This window comes from Macaca nemestrina, chromosome 1, assembly GCF_043159975.1.
Source record: "Macaca nemestrina isolate mMacNem1 chromosome 1, mMacNem.hap1, whole genome shotgun sequence".
NCBI lineage: Eukaryota > Metazoa > Chordata > Mammalia > Primates > Cercopithecidae > Macaca > Macaca nemestrina.
Genome location: NC_092125.1, coordinates 67,334,530 through 67,348,235, shown reverse-complemented (window position 1 = coordinate 67,348,235; position 13,706 = coordinate 67,334,530). Strand labels below are relative to the sequence as shown.

The 13,706-nt window shown below is 38.2% G+C and overlaps 1 long non-coding RNA gene across 22 annotated transcripts in view; it reads left to right on the top strand.

Annotated features, from left to right (window-relative positions):
- Nucleotides 1-808: 808 nt before the first annotated feature.
- Nucleotides 809-13,706, top strand: part of LOC105484895 (uncharacterized) — a 356,622-nt gene continuing 343,724 nt past the window's right edge. For 5 of the 22 annotated variants that reach the window (XR_011613568.1, XR_011613592.1, XR_011613591.1 and 2 more), the window contains exon 1: nucleotides 816-1,046. This is a non-coding gene — a long non-coding RNA (uncharacterized lncRNA). Of the gene's footprint in view, nucleotides 1,047-13,706 lie in introns of all 22 variants that reach the window. The other 17 variants (XR_011613571.1, XR_011613579.1, XR_011613574.1 and 14 more) reach the window with 7 other exon arrangements.

Below are 13,706 nucleotides of genomic sequence, written 5' to 3'. Positions count from 1 at the left end.
TCTGAGATTTCATCTTGGTTTGGATCCATTGCTGGTGAGCTGATGTAATTTTGGGGGGTGTTAAATAAACTTATTTTGCCATATTACCAGAATTGTTTTGCTGGTTCCTTCTCATTTGCGTAGACTATGTCAGAGGTAAGATCTGGGACTCAAGGGCAGTTCAGATTCTTTTGTCCACGGGATGCTCCCTTGATGTCCTATTCTCCCCCTTCCCCCAGGAACGGTGCTGCCTGAGAACCTAACTGTAGTGATTGTTTTTGCTCTTCTGGGTCTAGCTACCCAGCAGAGCTACTAGGCACTGGGCGGGTACCAGGGAGTGTCTGCAAAGAGTCCTATGATGTGAACTGTCTTCAGGTCTTTCAGCTGTGGATACCAGCACCTGCTTCGGTGGAGGTAGCAGGTGAGTGACGTGGACTTTGTGAGTGTCCTTGGCTGTACTTTTGCTTAGTGTTCTGGTTTTGTGTTGGTTGGCCTCCAGCCAGGAGGTGGCACTTTCAAGAGCACATTAGCTGTGGTACTATAGAGAGGAAGGAATCTTGGCTAGGGTCACCTAGTTAAGTACTTAGGTTTCTCAGGCAGTGGGTAGGGCCAAAAGATCCCGAGAGATTATGTCCTTTTTCTTTGGTAACCAGGGTGGGTAGAGAAAGACCAGAAGGTGGGGAAAGGGATAGGCGTGTCTGAGCTCAGCCTCTCCTTGGGCGGGGCTTGATGTGGCCGCTGTGGGGGTTGGGTGTGCAGTTCCCAGGCCAATGGAATTATGTTCACAGGGGGATTATGGCTGCCTCTGTTGAGTCACACAGGTCACCAGGGAAGTGGGGGAAAACTGGCAGTCACAGGCCTCACCCTTCTCCCACACAGCCCGCAGTCCTAAAGGCCAGTCTCACTCCCACCTGCCCTGCAACAGCACAGAGTCTATCTTGAGACAGCCAGTGACCAGGGCTGAGAACTTGCCCCAGACCACCAGCCTCCCCACTGAGAAAGCAAGCAGACTCACAGTTTTCTGGAATCTCAGGGAGCCTGCAGCAGCGATCCAGTTCCTTCAAAAGGTCTGTGGATTCTCTCAGTTTTCCTGGTATGTTCCTGTGGTATTTCTTGGAGCAAAAGCTCACAATGTGAGCCTCCACATGCTGCTCTGTCTGGCTGAATAGAAGCTGAAAGCTACTTCTGCCTCCTATCTGCCATTTTAATGCTCCTTCATGAAATCTTAAAGTGGAAGCACCTTTTTCTTCCCTGGAATCCTTAAAATACCTTTCTTCTCTCTTGTGCAGCTTCTCTTATTGCACCTTATATATACAGGCATACTTTGGAGATATTGCAGGTTCAGACCCCCATAATAAAGGGAGTCACACAGATTTTTTGGTTTCCCAGTACATATAAAGTTATGTTTATACTACAATGAAATATATTAAGTATGCTGTAGCTTTGTGTTTAAAATAAACAATGTTCATACCTTAATTTTAAAATAAATTATTGCTTAAAAATGTTAATAATCATTTCAGCCTTCAGCCATTTGTAAACTCTTTGTTGGTGGAGGGTTTTGCCTATATGTTGATGGCTACTGACTGATCAGGGTGGTGGTTGCTGAAGGTTGAAATGGCTGTGGCAATTTCTTAAAATAAGACCACAATGAACTTTGCTGCATCAGTGAACTCTTCCTTTCACTAAAGCTCTCTCTGTAGCATGAGATACTGTTTTATAGCATTTACCCACAGTAGAACTTTCAAAATTGGAGTCAATACTCTCAAACCCTGCCACTGCTTTATCAACTTAGTTTATGTAATTTTCTAATACTTTGGCATCCTTTTAACAATGTTAACAGCATCAGCAGGAGCAGATTCCATTTCAAGAAACCACTTTCTTGCTCAGCTATAAAAAGCAATTCCTCATCCATTCACATTTTATCATGAAATTGCACTAATCTGGGTACCTCTTCAGGCCCCACTTCAAGTTCTAGTTCTCCTGTTACTTCTTTTATATCTGCAGTTACTTTCTCCATTAAAGTCTTGAATCCCTTAAAGTCATTCACGAGGGTTGGAATCAACTCTCCCAAACTCCTGTTAATGTTAATATTTTGGCCTCCTCTCATGAATCATGAATGTTATTAAAAGCATCTAGAATGGGGAATACTTTCCAGAAGATTTTCAATTCACTTTACCCAGATCCATCAGAAGAATCACTATTTATAGCTGCTATAGCGTTACAAAATGTATTTGTTACACGGTAGAGTTGGAAGTTGAAATTACCCCTTAATCCATAGGGTGCAGAATGGGTGTTGTGTTAGCAGATACAAAAACAACATTAATTTCTATGTATATCTCTATCAGAGCTCTTGTGTGAACAGATGCATTGTCAATGAGCAGTAATAATTTGAAAGAAATAGTTTTTTCTAAGCAGTAGTTCTTAACAGTGGGCTTAAAATATTCAGTAAACCATGCTGTAAACAGATGTCTTCTTATCCAGGCTTTGTTGTTATGTTTATAAAGCATAGGCAGAGTAGATTTAACATATTTTTTAGGAGCGCTGGGATTTTCAGAATGGCAAATCAGCATTAGCTTCAACTTAAAGTTACCAGCTGCATTAGCCTCGAACAAGAGAGGCAGACTGTCCTTTGAAGCTTTGAAGCCAGGTGCTGCCTTTTCTTCTCTAGCTATGATAGTCCTAAATGGCATCTTCTCTCAATATAAGGTGGTTTTATTTATATTATCTATATCGTTTAGTATAACCACTTTCCTCAATTATGTTAGTTACGTCTTCTGGATAACTTGCTGCTGCTTCTCCATCAGCACTTGCTGCTTCACCTTGTACTTTTAGGTTATGGAGATGGCTTCTTTCCTTAAACTTCATGAACGAATCTCTGCTAGCTTCAAACTTTTCTTCTTATCTTCCTCACCTCTCTCAGCCTTTGTAGAATTGAAGAGAGTTGGGACCTTGCTCTGGATTAGGCTTTGGCCTAAGGGAAAGTTGTGGCTGGCTTGGTCTTCTATCCAGACCACTAAAACTTTCTTTACATCAGCCACAAGGTTGTCTCTTTCTTATTCATGTGTTCACTGAAGTGGCACTTTTTATTTTTTTTTTTGAATCAAACCAAATTTTATTTGAGCTCCAACCTTACTACTTACTAGCTGTGTGATTTGAGTGTTTCTTTAATCATTTCAGTCTGTTTTGTATCTGTAAAATGAATATAAAAATAGTATGTCTCTTAGAGAGTTATCATGAATATTAAGTAGGATAATAAACATGGGGTTTGTGTATAATGCTGTGCATATAGTAAGTGATTAATAAGCATTACTTATGATAGTATTATGTTAGATAAATAGCAAGGTTTTGAAATACGTAAAATGAAAAGAATATTAGGTCATTTATAGGCGTTGCTACCAGTAACTGCAAATCTAAAAATAATTTAGCTAATTATGAGTTAATCATGATTAAAAAAAAAAAAAGAACATTTCCCTGGGAAACGGTCATTAGTTACATTATACTGTGGAAAATGAGACTTAGATAGGCAGAGATTTACCTATTATCACACACTGGAACTAGGCCTATTTATTTTAAGACCAAATTTTTTCCACTGCATCAAACAAAATGATAGATAAATATCCAGATCAGCCTATGTTAACTATCCATGAAGTGGCACTTTTAATTCCCCTCAGGAACTTTTCCTTTGCATTCACAATTTGGATAACTGTTTGGCAAAAGAGCCCCAGCTTTCAGCCTATCTTAGCTTTTGACATGGCTTCCTCACTAAACTTAATCATTTCTAGCTTTTGATTTAACATAAAAAATGTGAGACTTGTTTTCACTTCAACACTTAGAGACCATTGTAGATTTATTAATTGGCCTAATTTTAATATTATTGTGTGTAAGGGATTGCAGGGCTCAATAAGAGAGAAGGAGGGAGATGGGGGAATGATCAGGTGGCAGAGTAGTCAGAACACCCAACATTTATTGATTAAATTTACCATCTTACATGGGCACAGTTCATGGTTGTCAAGGAAAAATGACAATAGTAACATCAAAGATTACTGATCACAGATCACTATAACAGATATAATAAAAATAATAAAAATGAAAAAAATTTAAATATTTTGTGAATTACCAAAATGTGACACAGAGACACAAAGTGAGCATATGCTATTGGAAAAACGGCACCAATAAACCATGGCACCAATAGAGTTGCTCAATGCAGAGTTACCACAACCCTTCAATTTGTGGGGGGGAAAAAAAAGCAATATCTATGAAGTACAATAAATGAAGCACAATAAAACAAGGTATGCCTATTGTCATTTATGATCTTATCTAATTCTCTCTGATAAAACACATGTTCCTCAAAGGCAGGGACTATGTCCTGCTTATTTTTCTTTTTTAATCTTCCAGTGACTGTCATAGTAGGTAATCATTAAATAGTAGTTGAATTGGATTTTCATTAGCATCTGGATTTCTAATTTTGAAGGAACGTGATCTTTCTTTTGCCATTTTAAAATTGATTTGAAAAACAAATGTATGGGAAGCATCTGGATCCATAACAGCAACATTCGAGTGCTAGATGGAAGGTCACATGGGAAGAGCAGCCCCTGACCAGAATGCCGGCCAGGGACAGACTGTTTAAATGGACTTGGACTCTGGCTCCTTTGACTTCTTTTCCTTTCCTCTGAATAGGGGTGAGCTAGAGTACTGTGAGATGTGACTTATTGAACATTACCCTGTACCTAGCACCTCTTTAGCAATTTTCATCATTAGCTTGTTTAATCTTTGTAATCTTTTCATTTAATCTTTGAAGAATATGTTATTCCCATTGCATAATAAACAAAGACATAGCAAAGTCAAATAACTTGTTTAAAATCATATAGTGAACAAAGATTTTGACTCAGATACCAGCTCCAAACTCATGTGCTTGCCCATTCTAGACTATGCTGACTCCCAGACACAAGCTAGAGAACTCTCTTGGAAAGGAATAGCCTAGGAAAACATGAGAGATGCAGCACTGTGTTAAAGACAGAGTTTTTAAAAGTCTTTTAAGAATGGAATAGATGGATAGCAAGATGTAGCAATGGGTACTATGTCTGTTGATTCTCACACCATTTGAGGCAATTTTGATTATCACCAGATCTGGAAGCCACTGCTCAGGTAGACAGTGTGAATGTGGTAGTTGGAAAACTATGGTTCAAAGCCCATCACAGCCAATGACCAGTTAAGTGAAGTTAGAGCTAGTTATGCAAACTTTGTCAACTCAGTATTCTCATCTGTAGAATGGAGAACATAATTCCCTCTTGGATGTTTATTTTAAGAACAGAAAGAAGGAATTAAATGTGATTAAATGACCATAAAAGAGGAAAAATTGATACCATGATGCTTGAGACACAAGCAATTAGAGCACCCTTTAAACATGTTTTTTAGATACTGTCTCTTTTATTTCCCAAAAGTAACCAACTCCAGGTGATAAAAGATGTTATTTTAATGCATGTCTATGGCTGGGCATGGTGGCTCACACCTATAATCCTAGCACTTTGGGAGGCTGAAGTGGGAGGATTGCTTGAGTCCAGGAGTTTGAGACCAGCCTGGGTAATGTATTGAGACCTCATCTCTGCAAATAATTTCAAAAGTGAACCAGGCATGGTGGCACACACCTATAGTCCCAGCTACTCGAGGTGCTGAGATAGGAAGATTGTTTGGGCCCAGGAGGTTGAGGCTACAATGAGCCATGATCATGCCATTGCACTCCAGCCTGGGCAACAGAGTGAGACCCTGGCTCAAATAAATAGCAATAATAATTATAATAATAATAATTCATGTCTATCTTTGTGCAAGAAGCTTTCCTGACCCAACCCTAGGCTCAGTGACTGCCCTTTCATGGTGTTTCTGGAGCACCCTATGCACACGTCCGTTTTTGTCCTGCCTCACCCTATAGTAACAATCTATAAAAGAATTTTGTCAAGATGGCCCTGAGGCAGAGCAGGAGGGGTGGCAGTGTTCCATTTTTTAAAATAGCAAAGATAAGGCCAGGTGTGGTAGTTCATGCCTGTAATCCCAACACTTTGGGAGGCCCAGGCGGGCAGATCATCTGAGGCCAGGAGTTCAAGACCAGCCTGGCCAACATGGTGAGACCCCCCCATCTCTATTCTTGTAAGAATACCCCATCTCTATTCTTATAAGAATACAAAAATTAGCTGGGCATGGTGGTGCGCACCTATAATCCCAGCTACTTGGGAGGCTGAGACAGGAGAATCATTTGAACTCAGGAGGCGGAGGTTACAGTGAGCCAAGATTGTGCCACTGCACTCCAGCCTGGGTAACAGACTGAGACTGTCTCTAAAAAAAAAAAAAAAGCAAAAATACTTAATAATTTGCTTGAGACCGTGATATGATTAGTTAGTGGCAGAACTCAGGATCAGATATTGGAGCTAATCCAACTACATCAGGGAACAGCAACTTAGAAACTTGCCTTGTCCCAAGGAAGAGGTAACAGTCCAGAGGTAGATGAGATTGGGTTTTCTCCTCTTCTCTCTAATGTCCTTTGATTTCTTTACCCTGGTTACATGTTAATGGCTTGGCAGAAACTTCAAAATTGAACTTGTGAGAGACACCACAGTTATTAACCTCTAAGCAATTACAGTAGCTGTCAAAGGTTTTAAGCCAACATGCAACCTGACCCTTTCTAAATGACTTAGAAGTGACATTTTAATGAGAAAAGAAAGCAGAAGAGGTGGTTTTTTCTAAACAGGAAATTTTTATGGAGAAACTGACACTGAATTTTACTGTCTATCCTGAGGGTATGTGTGAGATGAAGAGCAGAGCCCAAGGCTGTTAGCTTCTGTTTAGTACTTCTGCTCACCTAGTCCATCATCCACTGGAACTTCTCCTGAGAAGTCACATAGAAGCATGCTAAGGAATTATTCCCATAGCAAGACTTTGTGCTCATGAGTGCATTTGGGGTAACTAAATTACCAGCTCCAGTCAATCTGCCTTTTCTTCTTTATCTATGGTCCTGGTCAAAGGAAATCTATGGGGTAAAAATACTAAACTTTTTAAAAAAGGTATAATTCACGTATCACAAAATTCACTCCTTTAAAATGTACAATTTAGTAAGTTTTAATGTACTAGCACAGTTGTGCAACCATCACCACTATCTAATTCCAGAATATTTTCCTCACTCCTGAAAGAAACCCATATTCTTTAGCAGTCACTCCCCATTTCCTTCTTTCTCAGCCCCTGGCAATCAGGGGCTAATCTACTTTCTTTTTCTATGTATTTGCCTATTTTGAACATTTTCTTAAAACGTTGTATTAAAATACATAACCTTTGTATCTAGCTTCTTTCACTTACCATAATGTTTTCAAAGTTCAGAAGTTAGAGGAACGGTCTGCAAGACCACTCTTTCTTCTGATACCAATTGCAAGTTTGGGGATTCCCAAGACCATCAAGATAAAACCCCACAAAGCTCACTGAAAGCTGTTTTGCTCATGATTATGGTTTATTACAGCTAAAGGATACAGATCAGAATCAGCCAGAGGAAGAGGTGCATAGAACAGAATTCAAAAAACTACCAAAAGCAAAACTACCAGTTGTTCTTTCCTCCTGAGTCATGGACAGCATTGGCAAGAACGCTTCATATTCTTGCCAATGCCATTACTTTCCTGGTATCGATATGTGACAGTACCCATGGAATATTGCCAACCAGGGAAGCGCACCAAAGCCTTGGTATCCAGGTCTTTATTGGAGCTTGATTACATAAACCTGGCTAGCTGCTCACATGGCTGACTTCAGTCTTCAGACTTTCTGGAGGTCAACTGATACCACATGCCCCAAAGCCTTCACCCTAAATTAGATTGTTAGTATCTGGTGGCCCAAGGATCCCAGGCAAACAAAGGTATTTTATCAGGCAGGACATTCCAAAGGCCTGGAGATTACCTCCCAGGAGTCAAGGGCAAATGTCAGACCTTGCTTTGAGTAAAGTTAAATTGTTAACTACATAAAAGTTCATTCATGTTATATCCTGTATCAGTATTTCTTTCCCTTTTATGGCTGATTAATATTTCATTGTAGGGATTTACCACATTTTGTTTATCCATTTATCAGTTGATGAACATTTGGGTTGTTTCAACTTTTTGGCTATGATGAATAATACTACTGTGAACATTTGTGTACAAGTTTAACTGTAGACATATGTTTTCAATTATTTTGGATAAATGCTGGATCATATGGTAACTCCTTGTTTAACAAAATACTAAACTGTTTCCAAAGTGGTTGTACCATTCTACATTTTCACTAGTAATGTATGAGGGTTTCAGTTTCTTCATATTCTTGCCAATGCTAGTTGCTTTGAAAAATTATTATTATTATTATTATTATTATTATAGCCATCCTAATGGGAGTGATGTGGTATCTCATTGTAGTTTTGATTTTATTTCCCTAATGAATAGGGATGTTGAGCAAAGTTTTATTGCTTATTGTCCATCTGTGTATTTTTGGAGAAATATCCATTCAGATACTTTCCCCATTTGAAAACTAGGTCATTTATCTTTTATTGTTGAGTTGTAAGAGATTGTTATACAGTCTGCAAAGAAGTCCCTTATCAGATATATGATTTGTAAATATTTTCTCTCATTCTATGGGTTATCTTTTCACTTTTTTAATAGTGTTCTTAAAAATGTAAAAATTTTACATTTTGATGAAGTCAAATTTGTCTGTTTTTGTTGTTGTTGTTGCTTGTTTTTTGGTGTCATATTGAAGAAATGCTTTATTAATCCAAAGTCATAAAAGTTTATGTTTATGTTTTCCTCTAAGAGTTTTAGAATTTTGACTTTTACATTTATATGTTTGATCCAATTTAATTTTGTATATGGTGCGAGGTAGGGGTCCTACTTTATTCTTTTGCATACAGATAAACATTTGTGTCAGCACCACTTGTTGAAAAGATGGTTCTTTTTCCATTGAATTGCCTTGGCACCTTGTAAAATAATATTAGTTTACCATAAATTTAAGGTTTTATTTCAAAACTCCCAATTTTATTTCATAGATCTATATGTCTTTCTTTATATCAGTATCACATTGTCTTAATGATTGTAGCTCTGTTTTGTTCTATAATTCTTTTTTTAAATAGTTTTGAAGTTAGGGAGTATGAGACCTTAAACTTTGTTTTGTTTTCAAAATTGCTTTGCTTATTCTAGATCTCTTGCAAATTATAGAATCAATTTGTCAATTTCTGGAAAAAAGCCAGCTGGAATTATGGTAGAGTTCGCATTAAATCTGCAGATCAGTTAGGGGAGTGTTGCCATGTTAACAATATTAGGTCTTTAGTCTGTGAACATGTGCTGTTTTTTCATTTATCTTGGTCTTCTTTTATTTCTTTCTATTATGTTTTGTAGTTTTTAGTTTATGAATCTTGCACTTCTTTTGTTAATTTTTGTGTATTCTCTTCTTTTTAATATTATTGTAAATAAAATTGTTTTCCTAATTTTATATGCAGATTGTTCACCATGAGTGTGTAGACTGCACAATTGACTTTGCATGTTTATCTTGTGTCCTGTACAATAGACTTTGCATGTTTTTCTTGTGTCCTGTAACCTTGCAGTGGTTGTTTATAAGTATTAATAATTAGTGTGTGTGCATGTGTGTGTGCATGCATATATATTTCTTAATACTTTCCACATATAAGAGATAGTTTTATTTTTTTTTCAGTCTGGATAACTTTTATTCCTTTTTATTTCCTACTTTCCCTGGCTAGACTCTTCAGTACAATATTGAATAGAGGTAGCAAGAGTAAACATCCTTCTCATCTTTCCAATATTAGAAGGAAATAATTCAGTCTTTATTAAGTATAATATTACTTGTGAGTTTTCCTTAGATGACTATCATCAGGTTGAGGAAATTCCCCTCTACTCTTAGTTTGCTGTTTGTTTTTATTTCAAAAAAGATTGTTGGATTTTGTCAAATATTTTCTCTGCATTGATTGTAGTAATCATGTGGTTTTAAATTTTTTATTAATATAGCATATTGCACGGACTGATTTTTATATGTTGAGCTAACTTGGCATTTTTGGGATTTGTCCCATTTGGTCATGGTGTATACTTCCTGAGACACTTGTGAGGTCTTCCGAAATCATAGGCTCCAAGCTCAGCTGGACAAGAAACTCTCCTCAGGACCACTGAAACTGTCAGTTTTACCGTGCTGTTAAGTATGACAATGGTCTGACTTTACTGCCAGATTGTGTTCAAATTAAAATACCTCCAACTGAGCTCCTTGAACACAGTTACTGTGTACTTTCATCTCTGGGCCCCAATACTGACTGCAGTATGGCACAAAGTTGACATGCCACAAATGATTTCAAATGAATTAATTAATACATACATGAATGAGTTCCAAAATAAATTTCACCTCTTTGGAGGGCATCTTCTATGGTTCTGAGCTGTGGGAAGTTGTGAGGTGTGATTCTGAAGGAGAAAATGTACTACATATACAAGTTCTTCACTAAGCACTAATGATAAAATTCTACCTTATGATCATTCAGATTGATTTGAGAGGTAAAACAAAAAGCAACTGAATTCAGAAATTAGCCTTTTTTTGTTTTTAGGATACTTCGTTTTATGGCCATTTTGTATATATCTGATTATGGGATAAAATTTAATCATTATTCTTCCTTTACATAGCTTTTGGCATATTCTCTCAGCTCTGTGTTTGTGAAAATGATGCCACCTTGACCACATTTCTCCTCAATGACTTGCACTACCCATGGAACACATAAGTATTTGTTAAGTAAATAAATGTACTATAAATACAGGTTGAATTAAAACTAAATGGTAAAAAAAAAAAAAAAAAAAAAAATGGAATCAGTACAGCAGGCTATTCCTTAGAGGATCTTAATAGTCTGGTACATTTTGTGTTTAAGTCAATGACATCTCCTATTTCCATTTCTTCCAGGAAATTATTTAGAAATGATCTCATCTTCCCTTTCTTTCATTCCAAGTTCTGCCCTCACCCTATAGATCGTTTCTCTTTGATATATAGAACAGGTGTCAGTGGCATAGGCATCACCTCAGAGCAGAATCTCAGGCTCCTCCACAGGCTTAGTAAATCAAAATCTATATTTTAGCAAGATTCCCAGGAAATTCTCATGTATAGTAATGTTTGAGAAAAGATTATCTAAAATGTTGCCATATGCTTACTCTACATGCTTGCTTCACTATCAAATAAATCTTGGTATCTATAGGTATGGTTCAACTTGAGATAGCAGAAATCATAGTAGAACGTTTCATCTCCCCTGAGGCAGGAGAATGGTGTGAACCTGGGAGGCGGAGCTTGCAGTGAGCTGAGATCGCGCCACTGCACTCCAGCCTGGGCGACAGAGCGAGACTCTGTCTCAATAAAAAAAAAAAAAAAAAACAAAAACAAAAAAGAAAAGAAAAAGAAAGTTTCATCTCCTATTTTAAAAATTTAAATAAGCAAATAATTATGGAAATCCTATTGGATGAGGGGTAGGTGTTTCTTTATGTGCTGCAAAGAAATGTGTCAAGGTAGTTGCTCCTTCTAAAAATGTGTTAGGCTGTTTTTACACTGCTATAAAGAAATACCTGTGACTGGGGTAATTTATAAGAAAAGTGGTTTAGTTAGCACATGTTTCTGCAGGCTGTACAGGAAGCATGGTGCCAGAATCTGCTTCTGGGGAGGCCTCAGGAAACTTACAATCATGGTAGAAGGTGGAAACAGGAGCAGGTGTCTCATGGCAGAAGCAGGTGCAAAAGAGGGTAGTGGAGGGAGGTGTCACACACTTAAACAATCAGATCTCATGAGTACGCACTCACTGTTGCAAGGACAGCACCAAGCCATAAGGAATCCACCCCCATGACTAAAACACTTTCTATCAGGTTCCATCTCAAACACTGGGGATTATAATTCAACAAGAGATTTGGCAAGGACATATATTCAAACTTTATATAAAAAATACCTCAACAGTGGCCCACAAGGGCCCAAAATTCTGTTACAATCATTCTTTTGAATTCTCATTCGTTTGTCACATCAGGTGAGACAATGAGATAAACTGCTATTATGTGAATTACTTTACCATAATTAAGAAAAATTGACATTAAATAGAAGAAAGTCCAATTTTGATGGGGGAAGAAGTAGCAAAAAAGTCCTAGAAGGCAGAGAGAGCAAAAGTGGTGAGGCTGGTTATAGGAACCTGTGGGAACAGTGTGAGGAACTGGGTGTGTTAGTTATAGTTCTTCAGAGAAACAGAACCAATAGGATCAACAGAAATGTTTGAGAGAGGATTTATTATGGAAATTGGCTCACACAAACATCGAGGCTGAGAAGTCCCACCATATGCAGTCTGCAAGCTGGAGAACAAAGGAAGCTGATAGCATGGCTCAGTCCAAGTTCAAAGGCCCAAAAGCTTGGGGAGCCAATGGTGCAATCTTAGGAGTCCAAAGGCCAGAGAACCCGGATGTCCAAGAGTAAGAGAAGATGAGTGTCCCAGCTCCAGAAGACAGGAAAATTCGTCTATCCTCTGACCTTATTGTTCTATCCAGACACTGAACCAATTGTTCGGGGCCTGGCCACATTGGGTGAGGGTTGATCCTCCTTACTCAGGCCACTGATCCTAGTGCCTCTTTTCTGTAAACACCCTTATAGACATACTCAGAAAGAATGCTTTACCAGCTATCTGGGTATCTTTTAATCCAGTCAAGTTGATGCCTAAAATTAACCATCACACTGGGGTTGCTAGAGCAAGAAAGAACGCTCTGCAGGAGGAGGTGAGAAAAAATCCAGGATATACCCTGCATACATCACAGTGCTATATCTGTCTAGTCTTGCCTACTGAAAGCAATGCAATTAAGGTTTTCTAACTCAGGCTTGATTTTTCCTTATTGAGAGCCACCCCAAGGATTTCTATTGTGGAATAGTGGCAACAATGCAATAAGACATCCTTTCTTATCCAATTCCTTTGGAGAGAGAGAGATTGATAGAAAACAATGCAAATATCTTCCTGGCACAGATGGATAAGGCATTTTGCTTGGGGCAGCCGAGACTTAACACACTGAAGACAGTTCCAAGAACCACATCAGAAATGTTTAGGGAATGAAAGACTTGGCCGGGAAATAGCAACAGGAGCTAAATATGGACTGGCTGACTAATCATGTCTGAAAGGGGAACTAAGCAATGTGGTGATGATCTTATGGGCAAAATGCTGTGGGGAATTTGCCTGGGCTGTAAGGGGCAGCATGAAGCAAATGTAAGGTGAAGGACCATCCAGGAAGAACACCTCACACCAATGGATTTCCAGGGGACTGACTCCCTCTTTCTTCTTCCCTTTCCCTAGATGTTATACTTTCCTCATTTTTGTTGTGTATGCACTTCTAGTGTAAGGAATCCAAGAAGATAACTTGAAAATTGCCTAAAGAAAGACCACATGGTGTGTGCTAACTTAAGCAGATGACGTGAATAGCAACACCTAGGCCTCCTTCAACTTTATGCACTTGATAGACGAACCCCATTTGGAGGTCTTTTTCATACAATTCTGGGGTTTGTAGGGAAAAGACATGCCTTTTTCCTCATTTTGCTTTTGCTTGCCAAGGTAAGAACAGTTAAAAAAAAAAAAAAAAAGTATGAGTCTTCAGCTTGATTTTCAAGTCCGTGAAACAGTTCAGTGGGTTAAAGAGGCTTTAGTGGCTCTTTTACCCAGATAAGAAATTATTATCATGACCATACTTTTA